At 37.2% G+C, this 12,932-nt stretch overlaps 1 protein-coding gene across 2 annotated transcripts in view; it reads right to left on the bottom strand.

Moving 5' to 3' along the window:
• TMEM272 (transmembrane protein 272) overlaps positions 1-10,867 on the bottom strand; it is a 359,857-nt gene extending 348,990 nt beyond the window's left edge. Inside the window, exon 1 of one of the 2 annotated variants that reach the window (XM_044071675.1) lies at positions 10,675-10,867. The gene's annotated coding sequence lies outside the window, so the exon portion shown is untranslated. The remainder of the gene's footprint in view (positions 1-10,674) is intronic. The other variant, XM_044071674.1, reaches the window with a different exon arrangement.
• Positions 10,868-12,932: the final 2,065 nt, after the last annotated feature.

Here is a 12,932-nt window from a genome sequence, read left to right as displayed (position 1 = left end):
GTTAGCTGGTTCTTAAATAGTTGTGTGTAGGATTTGTTTTCAGGATCTGAGGAAGGCGCATGCTGAAAGCGCTTATCCTGTTCTTGTTTTTGTTGTATTAAAGTTCCAGTTTTATGTCGATGGTGTTACGCTCCTTTTTTGTTTTCTTCACGTTATTAACAATGGCATTCTTTCAAGATCAGTACATGGTACATCCAGTCAGGGTAGATGCTCACGGTCCATTAGTTTTACACCTTACCTGGCGTAGACAGCATCAAGCACAGGCTCCACAAGTCTATATAGTGGGCACTGCCAACAGGCACATCATGTCAGCTTTACCACATCACTGGAGGTTGTGATCACTGACTACAATAATGTCCCAGACTTTGTGGCTTATGTGCTGAACCTCATACCTCTCAACTGTCCATATTTTTGCATCATATTTTTATTCTGTTCCTCATAAAATTTGTGATTCTCTATCACATCACTGGATCTGAGAAGTGAAGTCATTAAATAATGACATATATTTGAGTTTCAGACTTCATATCTTTTAAAAAATGCATGCTAAGACAAATCCTGTTATTTTAGCAACTTTCTAAGTTTATGAGAGCAGCATTTAAAATCTGTCCCTATTTTTGGGCTTTTGTCCCCCCATTATGTTGGGCTTTGTCCAGATTTTTTGTGCTAGGAGGTTGAGAGATATGCTAACCCTATCTCATCTTGTATTCAGCTGTGACTGTATTCTCCCATCTGTGCAATGGATGATGAATATGACCTGCCTAACCCCTAAGCTGTATGGGCATGTTGATGCCTGATTCAGAGCATTAACAGCCCATGCACTGCCATGCAGAGACTGGGAATGCTGATGCATGCATCATTTTATTCTTGGTTTTCTGCACTACAGCACACAATTGTGGACCCAATGCCTTCCTTTTTGACAGTTCTGTAATGTATAGCGACTGCCTCTGCCTTTGGCTGTGGCATTGCTTCTGCGTGTTCCTTTGGTAACTCTCCATCCTGCCTTTCTTCTGCTGCCATGACTGGTATGGAAGGCCCTACCAGTATGGGCACCCGCTGATCCATCTGTTTGTACAATGCAATGTAGTGATCCATGGTAAACACAACAAATGCCTCATTGCAGATATCTGAATTGTATTACAGTAGTTCTGTAAATATGTATAGAAAAAAGAAACCTCCATCAATAGCCCAAACACATGCTCCACCATATATTGTGTTTATACATGAGCCATGTAATAGGCCAGATTCTGCATGGTCTGGGGATTGTGGATGGGGATCATGAACCATTGTTCTAGGGCATATCTGGCATCATCTACAGCACACAGTAACAACATATTATATGTGCCTCCTTCTTACTTAGGAGGTACCTATGTATGTAGACATGTCTCTCTAGTATGCATGTGTACCTACTAACCAAATGATCCTATGGGAAATACCCTTGCAAGAACCTTTTATATAGGCTGGACATGTGACAAGTATGTGAATCATGTGCACTGACAAACTGGTGTATAGACACATTACAAATAATGGTCGGAACATTCCAGACCACCTGGTAGTTCATGGAGTAGAAGCTCTTGCTCTTGATGTAGCACAGGCCCTCTAGAATAGGTGGGGCTTTGATGGTAATATGTATATTCAATCTATGGCTCCTAGGATTTTTGGAAAAATGAGCTATGTTGTAAAATGTCTTCAAGATGCTGAAGCTCTTCCTTGCTGCCTTGGAGAACCAAATGTACTCCTCCACATGCTGTAGTATAATGTTGAGGAACTGGTTTAGGAATCATGAATCTAACACCTGCAATATCCTTAACAGAGCTGGATCCAGCACTAGACAACCTAGGCAGTCACCTAGGGCCTGCTGGCTGGCTGTGGCTCCCGCTGGCTGGGTAGGGCCCTTGCTGGCCCAGATAGAGCCTGCTGGTTAAGAAAGCTATTTACTTTTTAATTAAAAAAATAAAAAAATAATAAATTACATGCAGCTTTTAAGAGCAGTTGTTCTTCTTTAAGAACGTCTTCTGCCCTTTGCATCTGTGTGTCTCTGCATGCGTTGATGCACACACCTGCTGTTGCTTGTAAAGATGTTCATTCTTCTTTAGGAATGCCCTCTGCATATGCCTGCATGTATCAGTGCACATAACCTGCTGTGGCTTGCTTCTTTTCCACGTCAGTGAGCAGAATTTAAACACAATGCTCCTGCTGCGTTTATGCCTGCTTTGTACTTATTTCTTCTGCTGCCTGGACATGGACTTATTTATATCTGCTTCATCGAGTGAACCATTGGTAGGTGTGTGTGTGTGTGTGTGTGTGTGTGTGTGTGTGTGTGTGTGTGTGTGTGTGTGTGTGTGTGTGTGTGTGTGTGAGTATGTGTGTATAATGATCTAGTTAGGGATGGCAGGTTAGTACCTTGTACCTGGGTTACAGGTGACAAGAGCCTGAATCCACTACAACAGCTACCAGGCTACTCAAAAAATATGATTTTTCAGTGTACATTCAATTAATTCTGAGTTTCAGTGCATTTTCAAGGAATTGAGATCTTGTGTATTTTCAAGGAATTTTGAGCTTTAAGGGAAGATACGTTTATCACTGCTCATGCTTAGTCTGTTTTCAATGTGCAACTGTTTTGTTTAGCAAATGGTTGTCACTGTTTGTGCCACAGAATTTAGAAGCAATGTTAGTAACACTACAGGTAGCATGCTTGCTTTTTATGCAGAATGCTGTGGGTTCTACTCCCACAACATGTAGATGAAGTGTTGATAATGTATTGTACTTTAAGGGGAGGTGGGGGGTGTTGCAGTCCCGAGTGTGTCCTCCTTTGGATGATATTCACAGTAACTATGAACCTGTTGTCAGTTTGCCATCCATTTTCTATTGCAATATTACCAACCTACTGTTTTTTTAAATGCAACTTAGGCAAGGCAGCAGTCACTGAATTTGTAGATGAAACACTGAAGTATAAAGTCGTAGTAACCTTTTCATTGCCTACAGATCACTTTAATGTGGAATTGTTCAGATGACTTTCACTTCTGAAAAGATTGTGCATATTGACTGATACTGAGTGGCCTTTTATGGTTGAAATGTTCTGAGCAGTTTTGTCATTATTGTTTCATATGTTTTGTTTCATTGCTTTCTGGAAAATGTTCAAAACTACAAATTTAAAACACACAAGGAATATTATTTAAAATAATCAGGAAGGTGAATCAAAGAACACATGCATGTATGCATAGTCCTAAACATGCGTACAAGGGGGCTATGTTTTGAAAACATTTCAAAGGTAAACTTTATCCACCACTAACCAGGTGCAGTTTCTTTGAATGTGGGGTTCAATGCTGTTTCAATCAATGTGTGTTTCAAGAGCAGAGAAGTTTTACTGTTAATACTTAGTCTGTTGTCATTGTGAGTTTTGTTTTGTTTAGCAAATGTCTATCAGTGCTTGTGCTATAAAATTTGAAATAAAAGTATTAAATTAAATCTAAATATCTGTAATCAGTATAGAAATAAATAATAAAATAGTGCACTCACTAACAGGTTTGAACAGTGTTTATGGTAACTGGGGAGAAACAGCCAAATAATGGGACTCTGGAATGGCTGTGTGTGGGGCTAGAAGGTCCCAGTAGCTAAAATGGTTAAGGCTACACATACCTTGGTATTCACAGTTAAAGCCATACCATACTTCCCTCTTGGTTCTGCTTATGGGTGACACAATTCACCTAGGTCCTTTACCATCCTCATGTACACACGTTATGCAGACCTGTGAGCTGGTGGCATGCTACTTAGTATCTGTACCTCTTCCATTGCCATGAATATCTGTGACACACATTATAGCATTGTAGGTGCTGGCCTCAATGTCAGCTGCTAACACGTGCTGTTTATCTGTCACTGCTGCTAAATCTGGCATCAGTCTCATCATGTGCACCATCCATCTCAGTGTTCAAAATTGATATACGGCGCAGCTCATTATAACGTTTTTTTTATGTTTCTGAATTGGTCTGCCATTTTGGGTGTTATCTAGAAATACAAGAGGTTGATGCCATGACTTCAAGAAAGAGACAAAATATTAGAAATACTTTCTGGAGATAAGACAGGCAAAATAGTGTGATAATAAAAAGGGAAAAATAAATAGTAAAAGCAGAAGAAGAGTATATAGGAGTTAAGTAAGAGAAAAGTTAGGAATCAAAAAAGTAGGACATTGTATGTATGACAATGGCTGCAAGTAAATATTGGAAGCAGAACAAGTATATAATTTGAAGAAGGTGATATACATATGTGTGTTGACATGCAATTTATATACATGTATACGAATATGCACATGCATAGAGATCTGAACTAATTGCAGTATATGTTATAATTTCTACATGGATACAGATATGTTATAGTGCACACGCACATGTTTATACTTGTATATTACATGTTACATACATATTTAAATATTTGCTTAGCTATATATGCTTTCATTTTGGAAATAGATTGTACACGTTGCATGATACCATTTGTAGACTGTGTGGAACAGCTGTTATTTCACATTTACATTTAAAGTTAAAACTCAGAGTTGTTTTTATTTTCCAGTATTATAGGAGATCTGTGAAGAACATTCATGTTATAAGTTACTTCATATGTTCATGTACTGTCGATACCCTACAGAAAGATCTGTATACATATCTTGACATAATGATGTGCTGTGTGGGCCACTGTGACAAATTACTGTATGTATCACATATATTGTGCATTGCAATATACTGTGCTTTTTACTGTGTGGTACATATTATATTATGTTTTATACATGTGTGTCATATTATATTACACCTTATACTGTTTGTGCCACATTATAGTGTGTCTCATATTGTTTGTGTCACATTATATTACACTTTATACTGTCTGCACAATATTCAACACATATACTGTGTGCACTACTTTATATTATGTCTTATACTGTGTGTGTGACATTACATTACTTGTTATACTGAGTGTGTTAAATTATGTCATGTGTTATACCATATATGTCACATTATATTGTGTTGTACTGTGTCTGACACATTATATTATGTCATATACTATGTTTATTGTGTTATACTGTGTCTGACACATTATATTATGTCATATACTTTGTGTATTGTGTTATACTGGGTCTGACACATTATATTACATCATGTACTATTTGTGTCACATTATATTACACCTTATGCAGTATGCACCTCATTATATTACACCTTTTACTGTGCATGTCATCTTATAATATATCTTATACTGTCTGTCACACTATAATATGCCTTATACTGCCTACACCATGTTATTATTATATGTAATACTATGTGTGTGATGTTGTATTACTGAAAGAAAGACCCAGTCAAATTTGATTTTTCATTGTGTAATACCTTAAACCTGCTGTGGTGGAGATCCATGAGATATAGTGTGTGTGTGTGTGTGTGTGTGTGTGTGTGTGTGTGTGTGTGTGTGTGTGTGTGTGTGAGAGAGAGAGAGATATGTGTCAGACTATATCATGTGTTATAGGATCATAGGATCATAAGAGGTTACTAGGCTATTTATTAATGACTGCCAATGTCCAGGAGGGTTGTGGGCACTATCTCCGTTAAGAATTTACAATGCCCCATCTACTCATCCAGGTTCCTTTTGAACAGCATCATAGAGGTGCTCTACTTCATGTGAATTGACAGCCTATTTCAAAGATATGTCAGTTGCTGGGAGACAAATCTGTCCCTCCAGCATGTCCTATTCAAGTTGCAGGCCATAATTAGGCCCCTGGAATGGGTAGCTAATGGGTAGCTCTAGTCCCGCTTGATTTACAAATGTGCAGTAAATTCATTAGGTTTGGGTTGGAGATTGCTCCATAAGCCAGGCATAAATCTCCCCTAAGAAGTCTATATGATACTGAGTACAGTGACAGGGACTTTAGTCTGTCTGTGTAAGGCACGTGCTGGAGTCCCTTGATCTTCTTAGTTAGAAACCTCTGAGGTCTCTCCATTTGCTGCAGGTGCTTTGTACAGTACATGCCGAAAGGGGCATTATACTTAGTTATGGGCCTGATTAGTGACGCATATAGAGGGGGCTATAACCTCCTTTGCTCTAGAGGCGATACCTTTGCTAATCAAGTGTGCTATGTAGAAAGCCTTCCTTACCACAGTAGACACATTGTGGTCAAAGTTAAAAATGCAGTCTACTTGTGATCCCAGATCTTTTACCACATTGTAGGTACATAGAGTATTGTTGTTATGCTTTATATACATATATCACATTATATTGTATTATATACTGTGTGAAACATAGTATACTATGATTATATTATGTCTTATGCTCTGTGTGTGTGTGTGTGTGTGTGTGTGTGTGTGTGTGTGTGTGTGTGTGTGTGTGTGTGTGTGTGTGTGTGTGTGTGTGTGTGTGTGTGTGTGTGTGTGTGTGTGTGTGTGTGTGTGTGTGTGTGTGTGTGTGTGTGTGTGTGTCACATTATATGATGTCTTACACTGTGAGTGGCACATTATATTACTCCTTATATTGTATGTGTGTCTCATTATATTATGCCTTAAACTGTCTGTACAGCTCCATATCAGAAAATCAAGACCTCAGATTACAAACCCAAATGTATGAAAAGGCAACTGTAATTTAAATAGAAAAGCAGTGAATTTTTAAAATTAGTCTTATAATATTAATGCAAAGTCTCATATACTCCTGACATGAGGGGTGGCTGTGTCCTCACTTCCCTACCGCTTATGCATGCTAATTACAAGATCACTGTACCCTGGAGTAGAGTGATTATTCTTAAATACCACAGCCTTAGCAATGTATATCCCCACTCATTTGTACTGGCAGTTATGCTATTCTGAGGACTTGACATTATGATCCTTGGAATTTAAGTGGGCACCTAGGGGGCTACATATGCCACATGGTTATTGTTGGTCTTATACTGTAGTCATTCATTATCCTATGTCTGTCTGTACTGTCACTTTCATATCTGTATATTTGTATCATGTTCCATTAGGTTGTTCAGTGCTACGGTCAGCAAAGAACATTAAGGTCTTAATAAATTACAGCTGTTCACTGTTCTGCTTTCTCTGCAGTGCTTGCACAGCTTTATGTTCATATGTGGGCCTTCTGCACACTTACTGCTCATACTAATATGTTGTCATTTTTATATGTGCTACGATGGTAATAATGCTTATTCTCTTCTCACAGGTTTATAGGTACTTTGCAGCATACACTACAGTTTTGCCCAAAGAATTATTGATTTTTGTAATTATTTGCAAATATTGCATCAAAGAAGAGATGAGCTTCCATTAATTTTTCTGACTCTCACTTAATTAACCTGATTTTTTTTCTTTACAAATTACATATTTCTAATAATTATAGAACTAAACTCACCATACATATATGGATCAAAGCACATTTTAAAAATGTTGTTATGCTCCTCCTGTACATGGTTTACCTTTGCTATTTTCAGCTCTCTGTGTGTATACAGAGTATCAGTGGTGCAAAATATTCTTTTCTTAAATAAAGGACATTTAATCATATATTTGTGTTGTACTCACATGAACACAGCATAACAGAATACTTCTCAAATGTCTTTAATCCACTTGAAATGTTTTGGTCCCTGTTTTAAAAAGTGCTGGTCTGTTGCAAAACAGTGAAGCTTAAAACCATAATGCAATGTCAAATATTAAAGTTACTCACTTTTACAGATATCTTTATGGAGAGTGAATTAATAGATAGGCATAGGAATCTGTATGGCAGATGTGTTCTTTATTTAGGTCCCTTGTTATAGATTTAAAACTGCAAGCGGTTAAGAAGTTACTGCTGTTTATCAATGGGTTAGATAAACCTGTGTCAAGGGATAGTCTAATCTTGCAACATGACCATTACATCTTGCAATAACATTACAGTGAATAAATGTAATCAACAGAAAAATTCCTAAAACAGGTGAGACATTATAGCAGATTATATAGTCACAATAAGGCATGTCACAATGTTGATTACAAGGGATGTACACATTGTGGGATACCACAGTGTGGATTATAAGGGAAGCACTCCCTTCCAAAGTGGTTGGATCACTGGACAGTCCCATAGGAAATATGGGTAAATTTCAAATAATATACACCCTGAAATATGTTACTATGTGAAGTATTTGCTTCTGCTTTTATACTAAAAAACTGTAAAAACAAAACAATGGACTTGTATTCCAGAGTTCATGACAGTTACGGAAATAAGAATAGACTGGCATTGTGTTTCTTTTTATTGCAATGGTCAGTACTGTTTCTGACTGTATTTTACTTCTTATATTTCTGATCACAGCCTTAAGGATAGGTAAATTTGGCAGCTTCCAAGGTGCCATGTGTTGGAGGGGTAGCCACAGTCCTCCTTCGTGTTGGTACACAGATGCTATAAATAGGACCAGAGAGGGAGAACCACAGTCAAAAGCACCTAGAGCACTGCAGGGCACATCTGCATCTGTGGACCATCTGTCTATATACTAACAAACTGATGTAAAGTCTTTAAGCAGTTATCTGCATTTGTACTTTGTGTATTGTAAAATTGTGTACCATCTAACTCTAGCACCTTATGACTCTAGGGGCAGTTTCTGTAAGACATCTAAAACATGTACATCCAATATTTGATACCTGCTAAAGTAAGCACAATCTATACAGTCCAAAGTGCAACTTCATATTTGTTTGGTTTCACTAATGTGCAGTGGTGCTTTTGAAAATATCAGTTGATTTTATTGACTTATGTAATTGTAGCATAAGTTTCTATAATTAGCATTCTTTTTAGATCAGCTTCCGCAGATGAATTTATTTATGCATGTATGAAAGAGAGCGAGTAAGACAATGGAATCCTTTGTCTGTTTGCAAAGTACAGTAAAATGCTATGCAAAAATATAGAACAGATGAAGCAGTGAGATGCAGTCCCTTCTGCAGTCTGATCCAGTATTACTTACTAGTCTGCTGCTATATATTTTTCAGCTAAATAAATGAATACTCTTCAAAATGACTGTTTTAAGCTCATTCATAGTTTTCAACTGTATACATTTAAACAAGAAATAAAACTGAATATTATACATGAAACACCTAGGTAAGTAAAAATAAGTTACATATTTTAGCATAGCACATTGCCACATAGGATAGCTAAAGAACACAGCATGTTTCGTTTTGAAGTAACATGGTTTTCATGACAAGACCTACAAAAAATCTTCACAGGTTTTTGTTGCAGTCTACACACACTATCACTAAAATCCTATTTCTGCTTCTGAAAATACAGTTTGCTTGCACAGTACTGTACAAGCAATACATAATGCAGGCTTATGAGGTTCCTAGAAAATTAAATCAGTATTAGCAAACAAACATACTGCAAGTTTATGAGATTCCAAGACAAATACTACAGTATGTGGCAAACCATACATGCTGCATGTTTATGAAATTAACAGACAATTACTGCAGTATTGGGCAAGCCACAAATGCTGCAGGTTTATGAATTTCCTAGAAATTTACTATAGTGTAGGGCAAGCCACACATGCTACAGGTTTATGAGATTCTTATAAATTACTACAGTATAAGGCAAGCCACAAATGCTGCGGGTTTATGAATTTCCTAGAAATTTTCTACAGTATAGGACAAGCCACACATGCAAGAGGTTTAAGAGATTCCCAGATAATTACTGCACATTACAGTATAAGCAATGCTTGCTGCAGGTCTATGAGGTTCCTTGTCAGTTACTACATACTACAGTAAATGCAGCACACATTGCAAGCTTATGAGGTTTGTAACAATTACTACAGTACAAGGCAAACCAAACATGCTGCAGGTTTATGAGATTCCTAGATGATTAGTACAAATTACAGTACAAGAAACATTTGCTGCAGGTTTGTGAGGTTCTTTGGCAATTACTACAGTATAGGGCAAACCACACATGTTGCATGCTTATGAGGTTCCTAATCAATAACTATATACTACATGTACATGCAGTATACATTAAAGTTTATGAGCTTCCTAGTGAATTCACACACACACACACACACACACACACACACACACACACACACACACACACACACACACACACACACGCCAATATGAGCTACAACTGCTGCAGGTTTGTGAAGTTGATAGACAACTGCTACATGCTAGCAGAGGAGAAACACAAGCTGTGGATTTATGAAGTTGTTAGGCAAATGTTACACACTACAGGAGAAGACACGTTCATTTATAAAATGCCTAGAGAACTGCTATAGATTTTCTGGACTGCTCTGAAGTACAAATTATATTAGGTTTACATCTGAAAAAGTGGACTTAAACAGAATGCCCAAAAGCTGATAAAATGTAATCACTAAAGGAACATCATTCTCTTTTAATAATTATCTTCCTGAAAATTGTTCTTATATTTATTCAAAAATTGTTAGTGCAAGAGAATAAAATATGCATATCAGCAAAAATATTAATGCTGGAACTCGGTACTGTGTCCGAATGGAACAGACAGGTGCCTGAGCACATCCAAAAACTGTATCTCAGTCAGGTAAGACTGTTTTGTAGCCCTCTTTCCTAGATAAAAAGAAAAAAGCTGACAGTTTCATTCTTACCTTGAAATCTTTGGTACAGTTATTCTTTGAAGCTTTGTCTTAGCAGTACACCCACTGAATAATGACAGAAAGAAGAATCTGCAATGAAGACAATAGTCACTTACTTGTTAGAGCACAAGGGACTGTATACCCTTCCAAGTATTCCTTTTGAGGGTTGAGTTTTCCTGTAGTTTAGACAAGATACTGCACTAAGTACTGCAGCTTGGTATATGAACAAACAGCCTGTAGAGAAGTGACTTCCCTGTTCACTCTATCAGCTTCTCTCAATACTGCACCACAGTTGACTGCACTTAAAGAAACAGGCTCAGTTTCATTATTTACATGTGCTTTTGGAACAATGTATTTTATGATGCAGTGAGGGTGAGTGACCATGAATATAGCAGGTATTATAATGCTAACAAAGATTAATTTCCCAAGATATGCAAATTCTAATTGCATGATTACAAAATAGTTTGACCATTTACTGACAGCTCACTGTGTGTGTGTGTGTGTGTGTGTGTGTGTGTGTGTGTGTGTGTGTGCACGCCTATGTGTGTTTGTGTGATGTATGTGTACATGCATGCATGTGCCTATGTGTATTCATTCTTTGGACATTTTCATATCGCCTGTTAACAGAAATGCAAAGTCTGAATTCTGTGATGCATGAAAAGTAGATTAACTGTATTTGCATAACATTTCCTTGTTCAGTTACAGAATAAGCACAGCAATAAAGGGCTCCTGAATCCCTTGGCTGTGTAGTACTTTTAGGCCATCTCCATAGAACTTCAAGTAAACAAATGACCTCATAAAAAACATGTTTATTGACATAGTCTTTTTCATTATGCAACACACCACTAAATGGGACAGCCCTTAAAACAGATATTCATAATGACAAAACAAACATCTGCATAATGTGAAATTGTTAATCTTGTGAAATTATATGTATTTATATCTGAAAAAGGCTGTCTCCACCCATAACATTCTCCCAGATGCCCCCTTTTACATATTCCCATAGCTACCAACTACTAACATCCTCCAGTATTTAATTCTGTACACTGCATTCTCCCAGTCACCTCTTTTCCCATATTCCCCTAGCTACTAGCTACTTTACCCTCCAGTATTTAATGCTATATAATGCTTTGCACTAGTCACCTCCTTTTCTGTAGTCCATTACTTCTGTCTACCAGCACCCCCTTAAGTACTTAATCCTATATACTGCATTCATGATCATTAAACTGTTTTACATGTTGTCCTCTTCTGTCTCATCTTGCCATACATTACATGACTTCACAATCATCCAGGATAGGTCTGCATTGTCCAGAAATGATTTCCTTGAGTATCACTGCATATGGATCAACTAGCACACTGGTGATATAGACTTACAGACCCTACCAGTGATAACTCAAAGGACAGAAATTAATGATCACTGCTCCTGGAGAAGGACAACTACTGGGTGGGGGACACTTGGACCCTCATTCTCTGGCATACCATGTTGTTTTCAGGTGGATTTCTAAAACTGATTTGTCAGCATCCTAGATGGACATATCTGCCCTTGTTGGTGTTTACTTCTTTAACACAGTCTTCATTATACTTGGTCATACATATGGCTGAGAAAATAACAAGTAATTTTGTACAGAGCAGTACCATGTATGCAATTCCACTGACACTGACCATTCTTGCAATTCAAAAAGTGTCACTGTAAATATTTAAGTCTAGGGTAGTTCTCCTTCTATGGGGGTTGATTTGATTGTGGTATACTGGAGCTTTATTTTTCTTCAATAGTTTCCAGGATACAATAACATCAAGTCCTGGGGATAGGTGCTAGCTGTTTCATGTCATTATTGTAAGTCTGATACTTACTTCACATATTTATTGGGGTTTCATTGAAATATTTATTAAATAGCATGGGTCTCAATATTATAACATACAATTTAGCATTACCAATTTTCCACCCAGCAGATGTGTCAGGTAGGCATGCCTTATTAAATCCTTATCTTCTCAAAATCTTCATAAAATTGACAGCACATTACAATATCATACATCTATACTAATTGCATCATCTCTGAATTATGATAAAACTGTCTGAGCATTTATTTTATAAGATAAAAATTAATGTTTGCTTCATTCAAAAAGCAAATGTGTGAACCCCCTAGTTTGATATTTATAAGAAAAAAATTATACCATATATATTTGCTTCAGGTGACTCGATAGATGTAGCATGGCCATCTTAATTGAACAAATTTCTCTTTCATGGTGGTGAAGGCAAAAGAAGGCATAGAAAAACAGAAGGGATGGTAATCTCCAAACTCTGGACCCTACCCAGTTCAGGTTTGTAAAAGGCAGATCATGTCTCCTAAACCTGAAAGACTTCTTTGAATCAGTT

This window comes from Protopterus annectens, chromosome 5.part0 (assembly GCF_019279795.1).
Source record: "Protopterus annectens isolate FY-2018-M chromosome 5.part0, PAN1.0, whole genome shotgun sequence".
Taxonomy (NCBI): Eukaryota; Metazoa; Chordata; order Ceratodontiformes; family Protopteridae; genus Protopterus; species Protopterus annectens.
The sequence above is the reverse complement of the archived record's forward strand: the minus strand, read 5'-3'. Positions and strand labels throughout refer to the sequence as shown.